This window comes from Dipodomys merriami, unplaced genomic scaffold (assembly GCF_024711535.1).
Source record: "Dipodomys merriami isolate MVZ:Mamm:240054 unplaced genomic scaffold, mDipMer1.0.p SCAF_1, whole genome shotgun sequence".
NCBI classification, from domain to species: domain Eukaryota; kingdom Metazoa; phylum Chordata; class Mammalia; order Rodentia; family Heteromyidae; genus Dipodomys; species Dipodomys merriami.
In genome coordinates, this window is record NW_027202270.1 from 96,353,578 (window position 1) to 96,369,835 (window position 16,258).

The following is a 16,258-nucleotide window of genomic DNA, read 5'->3' on the forward strand; positions in this document are numbered from 1 at the left end:
TGCATTTTTATATTAAGATAATTATACACTGCATTTGTGGCTTTTGTAAACATAACTGTAATTACCCCTGGCATTGTATTGCTTCATGTCTTTTTTCTCACTTATTAAAGCTATTTATTTACAACAAATGCTTGGTATGCAAACATTCATCTGCTGTTAACAAAAGTGAAGCCCAAATTTGTAATTAGCTGCAGCTGTACATGCTGCTTCCTTTATTCAAAAGTCTTCTGTCATTGTGTAGCTAGTTAGCTCATTTTATTCTTTGTGGGAACCAATCTAAGATTGGTTCTCAGATAACGTCCTCATTCTCCATATGTTGTGTTTAAATCAACTCTTTCATGTTCTAATTGGGACGAAAGTGTAGTCTAGAGCAATAGTTAGAATGAAGTGTAGGGAGGGGGGAAAAGTCCCAGAAAAGCTGTATACACTGTGCATTCAGTGTGTATAAATATTGTACATCAGTTACTAACAAACACAAATTCAAATTTCAATGGCCAGATTATTTATCCTCAAATGCTAATGCATAAGAATCAAATAACTCTCAAAATTTATCTTGACGTCTTTATCATGTAATCCTATTGAATGTGTAGTACAATGTAATAGAATATAAAATAACCTGCACCCAGAGATCATGGGAAAGTTGTTTAATTTCATTAGTTTTCAGTCAGCATTTCCGTATCATAGATAATAAGAGTAGGTACTTTACATATCTTAGTGATGATAGAATGATGGTATGAATGATATGTTAAATGATATGTTAGGATAAGCTATTATTATAAGATATAGTACAAGTTAGTAGATAAAAATTCCTTTCCTACTGTTTTTGTTGATTAAAGGATAAAGAAATAATGGTATGCCTATGGAGTCCATCTCACTGATGTATTATAAAGGGGAAATCTTGAGCAAGGAAGTTTTTTGTGTCAATACATTTGTTGATATGTGGTTAAATATTTTTTCAGAGAAAAATGCCCTACCATTACTATATAGAATTTTGGTATTCTAGTACAGCACTGACAAGAGTGTGATTTTTGACTACTCATTTTTCTGCCTCACAATTTCAGAAAACGTTGGTATGTTTTCCTTCCCAATTACTACTCCACACATAACAAAACCTAGTGAAGAGTGACTGCCTCAAATGCAGTTAAAATTTTCCTGAGATACCTCTGACACTTGATAGATGAAACGTCAAAAAAAAGAAACCAACATTTAGGAAAATGAAAAATTATATATATATAAATATATATATATATATATATATATATAGAGAGAGAGAGAGAGAGAGAGAGAGAGAGTGTGTGTGTGTGTGTGTGTGTGTGTGTGTGTGTGTATAATCCACTCCAGAATACTGCCTTTAAAAGATTAATGCTTAAAACTTCAAGTTTAAGATGGATTTTGTTTAGATTAAAATAGTATACAGGGCTGGGAAGGTGGCTCAGTGGTAGAGCGCTTGCCTTGCATGCCTGAGGCCCTGGGTTCGTTCCTCAGCACCACATATGCAAAAAAAAAAAAAAAAAAAAAAAAAGCCGGAAGTGGCGCTGTGGCTCAAGTGGTAGAATGCTAGTCTTGAACTAATGAGCTGAGGGACAGCACCCAGGCCCAGAGTTCAGGCCCCACAACCGGACCCCCCCCCCAAAAAAAAAATAAAAAATAAAAGAGTATACATTCTAGAAATTAAATTCACATGGGAAATGCTATTTTAATCCAAATATTTCTAAATTACAGATCTAAATCATTATATGTTTGCTGGTTTGGGGGTAAAAGCTAACAGCTCAATTAAGGCAAATAATGTGTGAATGTCAAGTCGTTTTCTTAAGATAACCAAGTTATAAAGACTAAAAATATACAAAGTTTAATCTCATTAATAACTATAAAAGTAAATCCTGTAGTCATCAATGAAAATGAAAGTACTAACCAAGTATTATAAACACTGAATCTTCAGGACTAGGCATGATGGCTCCCACATCAGTGACCTAGGAGGAAGAGACTGGAAGAATTGCATTTGAAGTCCAGTCTGGATAAAATATTACTGAGGTCCAGTCTCCACAAATAACACAGGTATTATGGTTTTTTCCTATGATACTACTATGTCTACTATTGGCTATTCCCAATATAAAAAGTATATAAAATGATTGGATTGTGGTTTGGAACCTGGGCAAAAACCCAAGACATTATCCCCAAAATAACTAAAGATTAAAAACAAGGCCTGTAGCATGGGCTCAAGTGGTAGAGCAACCAACAAGTAAGTTTAAGGGCCTGAGTTTAGTTCTAGCATCTAGTACTACCAACGGAAAAATAAATGTCCTAGTACCACCAAAAAATAGGTAATTGAAATATAAAATAATAATAAAAGGATGAGTTTAGTTATTCATCACATGCATTTTGGGGAATATCACTATAGGATCCCTTTGTGCAGTTAATACTCACTAATGAAAAAAAAGAGAAAAGAAAAGTGAGTAACTAGAATATTTGATGTTTTTCATTTGCTTCAAGAAAAAGTATCTGTGTGCTTGTGGAGGCATGTTTCTAAGGTAAGTTGAAAGAAAGGATGAAATATGGTTAAACAGGAGAGGGACTTTGATTTGTTTGCATTCTGAAGTATAAAGCTACCTAAGAGTGTAATTACAAACTATATTTCAGATTATTATTAATGTGCTCAGAAAGTCCAGACTCAAAAGAGAAATCATAAATGATTAAATGCAAACATAAATGTGGCAGGCATTCACAAACAAGAATTTGGAGCAGATAGTAAATTCTAAATACCTATTCCAAAATACATCTTTTGAAGGTTTCATTGGCTTCTTCAATACATGTATATGTGTATGACATGTATGTTTTGTGTGTATGTGTGTCTGCGTGTTTGCCAATACCAGTGCTTAGACTCAGGGTCTTGTACTTGCTCAGTCTTCTTCAGCATAGGTGCTACTCTAATTCTTGGGCCATGTCTCCAGGCATGTTTTTGCTAGTTAATTGGAGATAGAGCACCATGTACTTTTCTGCCCCTGGCCTCAAACCACAAATTCCAGCTTAATCCATGATGACTTAGGTATCAAATTAAGTAGTGATAGTAATATTAACTGATAATAACTTAGAGAAAGAAAATAAAAATAGAGAAAAGGAAGAATGGGAGAGTGCAATATAGGAAAGAGAAGAGAGTTAGCTTTTCCTATAGTAGATGGTTAGGTCATTACCCATTACCCATTGAGGAAGAAATTTCCGAATTTGAAAATTACCATTTTCCAGCCATCATAACAATGTAACAATAATTTATTAATTAAAAATATAAATTTCAACTAAGTCTTATATAAGATTCTGCTTGGGTTGCTTTCAATTGTAAGAAAATAGACAGTAAAAAATCAACAGGCCAGGTATCAGTAGCTCACACCTGTAATTCCAGCTATACACATAGCCAAGTTCCATAGGATTACAGTTTGAAGCTAGCCCAAACAGAAAAATCTGTAAGACTCCTATTGCCAATTAACAAGTGAAAAGCTGAAATGGAATTATGGCTGAAGGGGTAGAGAGATTGTCACAAGAAAGTAAGCTGAGCAAGAGCATAAAGCCTGTACTTGAAGCCCTTTTACCAGCATATATATATATATATATATATATATATAATATAAATAGACAAGTAAAATTAATAAGCTACAAATGAATAAGCAAAATATTTAGTTGTTCATATGCAGGTAAAGATAGTTCTCAGATAACTGGATATTAGAATTTTAACAATGGATACCAGGGAAGAGGGACGATAGTTAGCATGTGATGAAGAAAAGAAAGAATGCAGGAAATGTTGGATGCCAGAGATTCACCGTACACATTTCAGTTGTCACTGGAAGGATGAAACATACTCCACTTCCTAAGAATTTACTAACTGTCATCTGTTATTCAAATGGTAAATAACTACTTTGGAAATAAAACCAAGTAGGCACAGCCATCTCAGCATCCTCCTGTAGATATTCAATTACAGCTAGAAATAAAACATGTCCAGCATTGTTGCCAAATTGAAATCTTAGAATTAAACTAATGCTTTCCACATTTAAATGCATTGGCTGGGGACAAGGAGAGTGATATAAAGAGGGTTAGTGGGTCTCTCTGGAATAAAGCATTTAAATTAGAGAATAAATGCTGGCAACAAAGGCTTGGGAGCCAGAAAAAACCCAGGCAAATGCAAGTTTAAACATTTTGAGAAGGTGGGTACTTGGAAAGCTATTCACTAGTCCAAATGTTCTAGCCTGGAAAGGTGAAAAATAAAATGCTATTTACAAGTTTTTTTTCTGGTTTGTTATATAAAATGTGTTGTGCATGTGATATCTAAATTTAAAGTAACATGATTTAAACTGCAGTATGTGATGAAGAGTCCTTTGGGGTCACTAAAGCTTTGATTTTCCAGTTAGCTTGTTTTATAGCTAGTGCTTTGGAAACCATCAAGTCCATAACGAGACAGATCAATCAGATTGTTTTTATTGGTCTACTGCGTACCATACACTCCACAGATCAGTATTCATTGAATCTGACTGCTTGTGAACAGCTGAAGTAACCTTGAGACTTGAGCAGAGAAAATAACAGCTTCAAAATTAAAGCTCCATGAATTATATATTCTTATATAAAATTGAATTTTTAAACAGTGTCAATTGAAATCCTTTGGTAATGAACCAAATGCAGTTATTTCAGAAAAGAATCATGGTCAAAAACATCACGTTTACTGATTTTAAAATAGCTTAGTAAGCTCTCTACTCAAACATCAGCCTTTGCAATGATTCCAAGACAATATTTTAAATGGTTTAGATAATACTCTAAAGGTGAAATAAAAATGAATAAATGACCTTCAAGTGTTGGTTCTAGTATCTACACTGAGTATATTGGTTAACATTTGCTTTTCTGCCCTTTAAAGAAAATCATTTGAAGTACATTAGATGGAATTCAAGTCAATCTCATAGTAAATGGTACTTACTAGTGGTCTTCAACAATTTATATTTTCCAAGACTCTTCAAAGATTGGTATGTATATATATATATATATATATATATATATATATATATATATATATATATATATATATATATTATCTTTAAACTACCCAATGTATAGATTTCTAGGTCCAGGTCCTTAATTTGATCAGTGCTCAGAGTCCACCCCCAAAAAAGTCAAGGTCATTTTGGACTTTGAGTTACCAGGAAAAACGGATGGAATTGGGATAGAAATCACTCACTAGGCAGGACATGTTTTCCTCAAGGTCATGGACAAATGCTGACAAAACAATGACCAAGTAAGTGAAGTATACGCCCTGGGGTAGAATCCATATCAAAGTGTGTCATCTGCAGATGGGAGCAAGGAAAACACTTCACAACAAAGTGAAGATTCACAGATGTTTTTGATTGTTTCTTGGGATTTCCAGTTCCTATAAACTAAACCACACCCCAAAACAGCCATTTACAAAACCAAAAGAAGCCAGGCGCTGGTGGCTACTCAGGAGGCTAAGTTATGAGGAATGTGGTTCAAAGCCAGCCCAGGCAGGAAAGTCCGTGAGATTCTTATCTCCAATAAACCACTAGAAAACCAGAAGTGGCACTGTGACTCAAGCTGTAGAGCACTCACCTTGAGCTGAAGAGCACAGGGACAGCACGCAAGCCCAGAGTTCAAGCCCTATAACAGACACACACACACACACACAAATCCCATTATTCAACTAGAAACAATTTCAATGTTACTAAAAAGACTTTAGTTCCTGACATGGCTCCAATCTTAGCAGGAAACTAGATGCAAATCCTAAATTAGGAGATGAGTACTGACTCAGAGAAACCTGAATGTAACTTACTGCTTAAATAGGAAACCAAATCTCCCTAAGGGATATAATTCATAAAAATGCTATATGAGGCTACAAATATAGTTTAAATTTGTTTAGCATTTGCTCAGACACTGAGTGAGCTGAGATCTCCTAAAGAGCAATTTTAGTACCTACACCTGAACAAGACTAAGATATGTAGAAGGCTAACATCCAGCTGACCAGTGCATTCTCAACTCTTCATGTACCACCTACTCAATTCTCCATTTCATGTGATAACCTCCCGACTCCCCAAAATATAAGTCCTCATCTTCTTTCAGGGTAAAAAGAAGAACTATCCGGTATTATTTCCAAGGCATAAATTAAAATATTACAGCTAAATTTTTGATGAATAAACTCAACAAAGGAGTAAAAAATACTATTCAACATGCACATAATTCCTTGTTTTCTCTGGCTTTGCTCTTTCTCAGCAGTGAATTATAAAATTCCATGAGTGCATAGCCAAGACTATTAGATCTAGCATTATGTACTCATCACCTACTAGACTTTCATCCAATATTTATAGATTGGTAAGTACTTTAAGGGAAAGATAAATGTTACTTCTTCTGTTAAATTTAAAAGAAACTCTGTTATTATCTTCCTGAATTTTTAGGATGATTTTGACTTTTTTCTTATAACAATTTCTTAAAATGGTTCTTCATAACTTGGCACCAATTTATCTTCCCAGTGTTATCTTTTGCACCAATATTTTGTTTATACTATTTGGCATATGCAGAAAACATTCTATTTTTTTTTAAAAAACAAACCTCTCTTACATTAAACCTAGCAATAAACAGATACTTGTGAAGAGATTTTGCATACATGCTATTTATGATATGGACTGAAGTATCGAAGTACCTTTCTCAATCTCTTTCTATTGTGATTCTCTTGGGTGAGGATTTTCAATTAGTCTATACCTTTCACTAAGCTTAACATTTTGAGTATTTCTGGGTTAATAGTAGTGTTTAAAAGCATAGAGATCATTAGATATTAATGTAACATAATTAATAATAGTTTGACCAAATACAAATCTCAGGTTTTACTCAAGAGAACAGAGCTACAGACTTTACCTCACTGAGACATTCAGATTTTGTAGAATTCAAAAATTGGTGGCAGAACATCTGGCCAAAGATAAGAGTGACAGTGTCCAAGAACCTTCTTTACAAAGTATATGCTTGACATGTCCTTGAAGGTTCTTGAACATTCTCTAAATCTGTAAAAGTTGATGTTAATAGAGCTATGATATTTAATTGAGTAAAATTAAATATCACGTAGAATTTAAGAATTAAAGGAAAGCAATCTTGACAAAGCTTTACTTTTTAAAAAATAAGTCAAAATTGTATGAATTCAGGCTCTTGTACTTTCCAGGCAAGTGCTTTTCCACTGAGCTAGATCCCCAACCCCTTAACTATGTTTTATAACAAATACTTTACAAAACTTATGTCAACTTCATGGTAGAAGAAAATGTTCCATGGATTTGCTGGAAACCAGACATTCATTTTTGCTCTCACATATGGGGTTATACATTTTTTTGACAGAAAATGGAACTCAAACATTGTCCTGCTCATCAGAGCAAAACACTGTACTGAGGAGTATGCCCTCCATTATGCTCACCTGGGATGAAAAGAGCTGCAGCAGAATAACTCATTCAGCTGGTGCCTCTAAGACACTGGTGTGTCAATCCAGGTGCGGGAATACTCATTGGGCCCTCATCATGTAGCACACTCTGAAGTAGCTTTGTATTGTAGTAATATTGGTACAAGAGGTATGCAGATTAAGACTTTGACTTCAGTCTGTGTTCTAACTGTGAAGCTGTTGGTATGAACTCTTCTAATAATAATAATAATAGTAACGCCAATGAGAAAACATTTATTGAATGACTATCAATTGCTAGATGCGGTGCTAAAGGCTATATCTTTACATATGATATTGTTTATATGAAGATTGTATGTGGTAATCTTCCTAATAAATGAATAAGATAGAGTTCATGATTATGACACTGCTTCATAAACCAGAAAATTACAGCCCAAACAGGTAAAATAACTTCCCCAAAGTGACACAATTAATGTATTACAATGCTGGAACATCAATCCAGGCAATCTGATTGTGAAGTTGAGATATCATGATACATTACATCCCAATTCATTTAAAACTTAACTATCCCAATTCATTTTAAATTTAGTGTTTCCTTACCTAAAAATCCAGGTAGAAAAAGTTACTTTTTATATTGCCATGAGAATTAAAAATAATTTAATTTTAATAACAAGAAAGTAATTATAATCCAATATTGCTTATTGATTTTGGCTTCCTTGAAATTTTATGTATTTTGTGATCTATACAATTTAAATTTTACTTTTATACTGTATTCTCTTAGTTAATTTATTTCCTATACAATATAGCCTCTATCACTAAACAATGTAATTAATACATTGAAGGATGAAAAACATGTTCCATTAAGTGAATTTCTCACTTATTTTAGACACATGTGTGGCTTATATGTCTTTTCTTCCTTTAGAACCAGAAGATTGTGGGCCATCAGGAAGTATGATTTCACTGTAGACTCAAGTTTTCTATTTGGAACCATTTTAAGGTCTAAATTTATGCAACAAGAACTAGAAAAAATTAACCCCATAGTTAAATCACACTCATCTAAATCAGTTTTGTTCATAAAAGTGTATTTGGTCTCCATCGGTCCTATTTCTACTTTGCACCCTGATCCTAAATTCTAGGTATGTTTGAAGGGCATTAGGTCCCAAATCTGTAATCATTACCCACAAATTCAGATTTAACTAGAAATCTTATTCATATTCTTATGACTTCAAGAAAATCTACTTCAAACATGTGCATTTATGTTTCTATAACTGAAATTTTATACATGTAATCAATTCTATTTTGTCTATTTTGAAATCTGTGTTTCAGTGTACTAAAAATAACAGGGAAAAATCTAAAGTTTCTGATAAATAGCTGAAATTAAATAAATCGAATTTTCTTTTTCCACTCTGACTAAAACACATATAGTTTTTAGTTCAGAAAAAGGACTATTTTATTGAGTTAATTAATCAAGTTCTGCCTGAGTATTGCATTTTTTTCTTTTATTCTCATAATTAACTTGGCATTAAAAAAATCGATCAGCATGTATTGAGCTGAAAGCGCACGTAATAGTAAGATTTGTTGCAGATTGTATTAGTAAGATCCTCTCAGCTGCTTCTCATTACTCTTTTTGAAACTCAGATAGTGTACTTCTTTGCTATGTTTTCATCTTAGGTTTCTTCTCTTTTGAATTTCTGTAGTTAAAAAATTAGAAAACTGGGGGCAGGAAGGTGGCTCAGTGGTAGAGCGCTTGCCTTGCATACATGGGGCCCTGGGTTTGATTCCTCAGCACCATATAAGTAGAAAAGGCCGGAAGTGGTGCTGTGGCTCAATTGGTAGAGCCCTAGCTCTTGAGCTCAAGAGCTGAGAGACAGTACCCAGGCCCAGAGTTCAGGCCCCATGATCAACTAGATAAAATAGAAAAAAAGAAAACTCGGGGCTAGAAAGATGGCTCAGTGGTAGAGAGTTTGCCTTGCATGCATGAAGCCCTGGGTTCGATTCTTCAGCACTACTAAGGAGAAAAAGCCTAAAGTGGCATTGTGGCTCAAGTGGTAGAGCGCCAGCCTTAAACTGAAGAGCTGAGGGACAGTGCCCAGGTTCAGGCCCCACGACCGACCAAAAAAAAAAAAATTAGAAAACTCCCTAGTGCTGGTGTCTTAAACGTGTAATCCAAACTACCCAGGAGGTTGAACTCTGAGAATTAGGATTCCAAGTCAACCTGAAAAGGAAGGTCCCTGAGGCTCTTACCTCCAATAGATCGTCACAAAGCAGAAAGTGGAGTTGAGGCTCAAGTTGTAGAGCATTACTGTAAGTAAAAAATGGTAATGGCTAGTGTCCAGGCCTTAGTTCAAGCCCCTGGACTACCAACCAAAGAGAAAAAAAAAAAAAAAAAGGAAAAAAAATGAGAACAAAAAGGAAGTTTAGAACTGTAATCCTGAGAGCTCCCAGTAGTGAGGTTTCTGGATTCTACTTATTCCTCATTAATCAAATAACTGAGTAAGAAATGTAGAGGGTAGAAGTAAATTAACTTTTTATCATGCTGTTGCTGCCAGTAAGACACTTACTGTAGCTGTGGAAAAACATTTAGGAAAAATGCATTTGTGAAACATTTGCTAGGATCGACATTTAGCACATGGCTGGGAGCTGCATATTTCTGCTTCAGTGCTGTAGTCTTTAGCTTCATGAGGAAGCAAAGATCCTTATCAGCTACAATGATGAAAGGATTCAACCCTTTAATGAGCAGTCAGTGGCCCTGTGTCTCACTAGGGAATTTCAGTAGTTGTCAAGCTACCTCCCCCATACCTGGACTGTAGCTGCAATGGTGTGTTACTAAACTGATCATTGCTCCTACTGCCCTCAGAGTCAGTCCATCTCCCTGTGATAGATGTAGCAAACAACTCTGATTGTTCTTGGAGGATCAATTGAGAGTATCTTCTCACTCCTCCAGTTATTTTTAAATCATTCAATCCTTCCTCCATATTAAATTACTTCTTGTTGGAAATGGCAATTTGTGCTTGCCATTTTTCTGAAATGATCTCTGATGGCTACAAAGCATCTCAAGTTTAATTCTTGTATATATGCTGATTTGGCAGAATTAAAAACTTATTTTCTGAAGTAATCCATTTTTAATATATTTTAACTCTATTCTGAGAGGTCTGAAGGGACTATTTTCATTCATCTTCAGATTAGAAAATGAAGTAATATTGGTAGATTATTATAGTAAGAAATTACCTTATATTTTATCTCTGTCATCACAGGTGACATGGAATTTGATGTTAGGCATTATTAATATAGCCACTGTAAATGATTTAACCGACATTAAATATGAATTAATATGATGGGAAAATCTTGTATAATAATTCATAATGTTTTAAATGTTGATAACATTAAATAAATACTTGTGAATATGTCTTGTCGTTTTTTCATTCTTTTAAGGAACTTTACTCCTTCCATTTTCATCAGTAAAAGATCTTTATTAAAAAAGTACTAGTAGAAAGGTTAGTTAGCTTTAGAAAGGATCAGTACCTAACCTTTACAAAACAGAAAATGCTCCTACTTTGTTTTCCAACAGCTATGTTTTCTGGGCCATTTCCAAATATACTGACAGTACCAGATGTCAGCTGCAGCAAAGTCAAGCTAAAATAATGGAATTTTTTTAAATTCAGACCAGAAAAGCAAAACAAGTCAATATGTAAAAAAAAATCTTAAATAGACGATAGTTATTGAATGTGTGAAAAGTAAATGGGATAAATTTAATAAATATGGAACAACTGTCTTTACTTAAGAGATGCAGATTGAAGTTTTATAATTTTATTGAATCTACACTATATGAAAACAGGAAAAACTATGGACAGGTAGGTTGAAAATGTAGATTGTATTTGTTGACCAATATTCCAAAAAGGAAAAATACAGATACAATAAAATTTCATCAAATGTTATTGGATTTGTTACAGAATGACTAGAATGTGGTGCGATTTTTATCTACTGGTTGCTTTCTTTGTATTTTTCATTACAAAAATGTTAGGAAATATAATTCCAAATTTTATGTTGGTGGGTAAATTATAATCTGGTTAAAACAGATGATTCTGTAATATAAATTTTAAGATTCTGCAAATAGTATATTTAGTATTAACTCAGAAACAAGATTACTGAGTTTAGGCAGAGTAAAATGGAGGTTCTAGTGCAGAACAAAATCAAATCTGAGGTAGCCAATCACCTTGTCATTCTTCAAAGATACTTTGTTTCAGTTAATGGTTTTCGGTGTACATAGTAGTATATAGTTTTTTAAGTATAGGCTTCAGTAAATAATTAGAGGTGATTGGAACCTTGTGGTATTATAGAGAAAAGACAAGATAATGGGTAATCTGTACTAGAGACTTGAACCATTGATTTGACTTTGTTTTACGTAAAATATAGTCTTCTGGCTTCAGGTCTATGATGTTGAGTTTTCTAAAATACTTAAAGTATAAGCATATAATGTGAATCAAACTTTTTAAAGTGACAAATAATAGGAGGAAAAAAAGTGCCTTCTTGAAAATGGGAATAGCACAGGTCAAATGTTGAACTACATTGATTTAATTCTAGAGTACACATATGTGACTTTTGAATAACAGCTCAAGGCAGGCCCAGAAAGCCACAGCAGTTCTTGTCAATGCTTGACTTCCCTGGCACGATAGCCTCCTACCACATTCTCTGAGAAGGATGTACATGTATTTACATTTTCAATTCAATACAAGGGGCTTCCTATATTCAGGAGTCCTGAAAACTTATAGAAACCAGTAATTCACTGCCCTCTCATCAATTAAGAAAGTAAAAGGAAGCATGTTGCTCTTTTCTCTTGACACAGAAATAGCAGCATTGTCCTACTGGAGAATGAGAATAGTGGGGACACATCTGTGAAAAACCTGAAGGCAGCTGAGAAAGCCCACAGGTTAGAGTCAGGTTAGAGTCTGCTTGGTTCTCTGATAAGAAGCCTCCAATACTTAGGCTACTAAATATTGCCAGTTAGTTTTCATTTCCTGATTGTGCTGACCCTGCATATTTATTAGCGGGAATAATTTTACATGTGTGCTTCTGTGCTTACATAACTGCTGTCTTGACTTATTTATATTTTTCTTATATTTCTCATCCATTGTGTAATAAGCCTCCTTTATAGTTTAAATCTTTTTTTTTTAGAGTCATGTCACTTGGCACCAATGGTTCATATGTGTAATCTGAGGATACTGGTGAAAAGCCAGTCTAAGCATGAAAGTCTGTGAAACTCTTATCTCCAATTAACCACCAATAAATAAGAAAGAAAGAAAGAAAGAAAAGAAAGAAAGAAAGAAAGAAAGAAAGAAACAAATAAAGAAACAAAGAAACAAACAAAGAAACAAACAAAGTGGCGCTATGCCCAAAGTATTAAAGTACTATCCTTAGGCACAAAAGCTCAGGAATACCTCTCAGGACATGAGTTTATGCTCCAGGACCAGCATAGAACACAAATAAAAAGAAAGTCATGTATCAAATTTAAATTTTCAAAAGATGTATCTTGTTCTGTATGCCATTTACTTTGTATAATGCTTTGTTCTTGTTTATGAATGATATGTTTTCTCTTAGCTCTTTGATGATTGAAAGTATCTTTCTTTAATGTACTATTATGTTTCAGGTTCTTCTTCCCCTTTGTTCATTTTATTTGAATTTTCATAGTGAAGCTATCTCTAAAATGTTTGACTATCAATATTTTCTGTTGTAAGAATTTTATGACCTCAAAGATTATTTTGTAGCCATAAATGACAACTAAGGATGATATTTCACTTTTTAAGAATTACTGTTCGATTTGTCAGTTGTATAATTTTTGGGGGGGGGTCTGGTCATGGGGCCTGAACTCTGGGCCTACGTGCTGTCCCTCAGCTCTTCAGCTCAAGGCTAGCGCTCTACCACTTGAGCCACAGTGCCACTTCCGGCTTTTTTCTTTTTGCTTATGTGGTGCTGAGGAATCGAACCCAGGGCCTCAGTCATGCAAGGCAAGCGCTCTACCACTGAGCAACCTTCCCAGCCCAGTTGTATAATTTTAATTTCTTTGTTATGCAATAATTTTAAGTATAAAGGGAGACTTTTCATAACATTTGATTTCAAATGTAATTAATTGTAAACTTTACATTCATTTGCACATGTAATAAATTCAATTACCCTTTAAATTACTCCAATTGTCTGTTTCAAATAAAACCTTGCTGTGTTTATGAATGACTCATAAATCTAATAAAGTAAACTTATGAATGATTAATCTAAAGTTCTCAGTCTGATATTAAATATAAACTTAATTAGATTAAATCTTTAAATTAAAAATTAATCAATTCCTTGATACTAATTAGATAGCTGTCAGTCTAATTTGCCAAACTCTCATAATGATTACAAGTTCATAGACTATCATAAAGGTAGCAATAAATCCACACAGTCTAGGAGGAGCATTTCCTTCCTTATTTCTATATCTTGACAAAATATAACTCATCAGATTAAAGGCAGAAAAATAGGAGAACCATAAGCCTCAGAATGATCACCATCCAAACAAGGATATTCTTCTATCAAGTGGTTTTTATTGTTGAATAGATAGTCTTACCTAGTTCTTTTGACTAGTTTTTCTGCTTCCTTTTGATTATAATATATACAGGAACAATCAAACAGGGGCCTCAATTCTTTCTCTGACCTGCCTATGCAAGATTTTCCATGGGGGTGAAAGCTAAAGCATCACATTATTATCAACTTACTGTGTCTCCAGAAGTTCCTGTGTCCAGATAATTAATTACCAATATATCAGTGTAGAAGGTCATGCCTATTTAGTGGTGACTAAGCAAGGAGAGCTCTCCTTGAATGCTTGAATGTGGTTCCTATTGCAGTATTGCTGTTACAATGTGTTTTTTATCACAAAAGCAGGCTTACTGTAGAGCTTAATCCCTTCATCTCTTGCTTTCTTGCTATATCCTCTATTTCATTACATAGGATGATGGAACAACAGGACCAACATCAGACCCATATCGTGGACTTCTCAGACATAAGAATCAATCAATACTCTAATTAAAGATAGAAAAATATGAGACTTGGGTTCCACAAGTGTGGTTGGAGCAGAATATGAAGGGATCTAGTGTTCAACATGTCAGTTCATAGACTTCTATATAATCCTACTGTTTTCACTCCTTTGTAAGTGTATCAAGATCATGTTAATTTGGCAAACATTATAAACAAAAATAAATAGTTGGGCACCAGGCCTGTATCCTAGCTACTAAGGAGGCTGAGATCTGAGGGCTATGGTTTGAAGGCAGCCTGGGAGGAAAATCCATGAGACTCTTATCACCAAAAAAGCTGGAAAGGTAGCTGTGGTTCAAGGGGTAGAGCACTAGCATTGAGGGAGAATAAAAAGGCTCAGGAACAGCATCCAGGTCATGAGTTCAAATCCCAGGACTGACAAATCTTCTCTTCTCTTAAGAGATCAAAGGAAATAGGAGTGCTTGCTTTGGGAGCACATACACTAAAATTGAAATGATAGCTTGGCCTCTGAGCAAGGATGACATGCATATTCATGGAGTGTTCCATATTTTTTTTAAAAAAAGAAAGAACTATAACCAATCAACTAAGTGATTTGAGAATAAACACTGAACACCAAATTAAGAAAATAAAGAAGGTAATACAAGATCTAAAACAAAGCTTCAACAAAGAATTTGAAGCCATCAAACTGACCAATTAGAAGGAGAAGAAATAAAAAACAATGTAGAAAGTCTTGACAGCAGGTTAGACCATGCAGAAGATCGAATCTCAGGGATTGAAGACAACCTAGATATTATAGAGAAAGAAGATACAACCATCCAAGACAAGTCCAAGAAATATGATAGAACTATTCAAAACTTGGAAGACACCATCAGAAGGCCTAATCTGAGGATAATGGGTGTAGAGAAGTACCAAGAAACAGAAGTTAATGGTCTAGGGAATTTGTTTAACAGGATTCTAGCAGAGAACTTCCCAAGCATGCAAAAAAATAGGCCTATTCAGATAAAAGAAGCTTTTAGAATGCCAAATAGACCAGACCAGAATAGGACATCCCACCATCACATTATAATCCACACAGGACCAATTCAGACCAAGGAAAAGATCCTTAAAGCTCTCAAGGAGAAAAGATCAATCACCTATAAAGGGAAACCAATTAGAATCACCTCAGATTTCTCAGCAGAGACAATCAAAGCAAGAAGAGCCTGGAATGATGTATGCCATGCCCTAAAAACAAACAACTATCAACCAAGAATACTGTACCCAGCTAAACTCTCCTTCATAACTGAAGGCCAAATAAAAACCTTCCATAGCAAAGAAAAATTGAAACAATACATCTCCACCAAACCAGCCCTACAAAAGATTCTTAAAGATGTCCTACACATAGAAAACCAACAAGACCACAATAAAGGCCAAGAAACCGCACCCAAACTGAGAATCCAAGAACCATAGGAAGAACCCAGTTGCTGCAGCCCCCAAGAAAGTGGATAACATGGCAGGAACTCCCAAATACCTCTCAGTCCAATCTCTCAACATAAACGACTGAACTCTCCAATTAAGCGACATACACTGTCTAGTTGGATTCAAAAGCAAGATCCTACTATCTTCTGCCTTCAGGAGTCACATCTTGCCCATAAAAACAAACACATTTTCATTGTGAAAGGCTGGAACAAATCTACCAAGGAAACGGCCCCCATAAACAGGCAGGAGTTGCAATCCTAATATCAGATAAAATAGACTTCAAATTAAAATTCGTGAGAAGAGATAAAGAAGGTGGCTACATAGTAATTAAGGGATCTCTCCTTCAGAAGGATATTACAATTCTAAATA

At 34.6% G+C, this 16,258-nt stretch overlaps 1 pseudogene; it reads left to right on the forward strand.

The window, feature by feature from the left end:
• Positions 1-14,891: 14,891 nt before the first annotated feature.
• Positions 14,892-14,986, forward strand: LOC138834956 (U6 spliceosomal RNA; annotated as a pseudogene).
• The last annotated feature ends 1,272 nt before the right edge of the window (positions 14,987-16,258 follow it).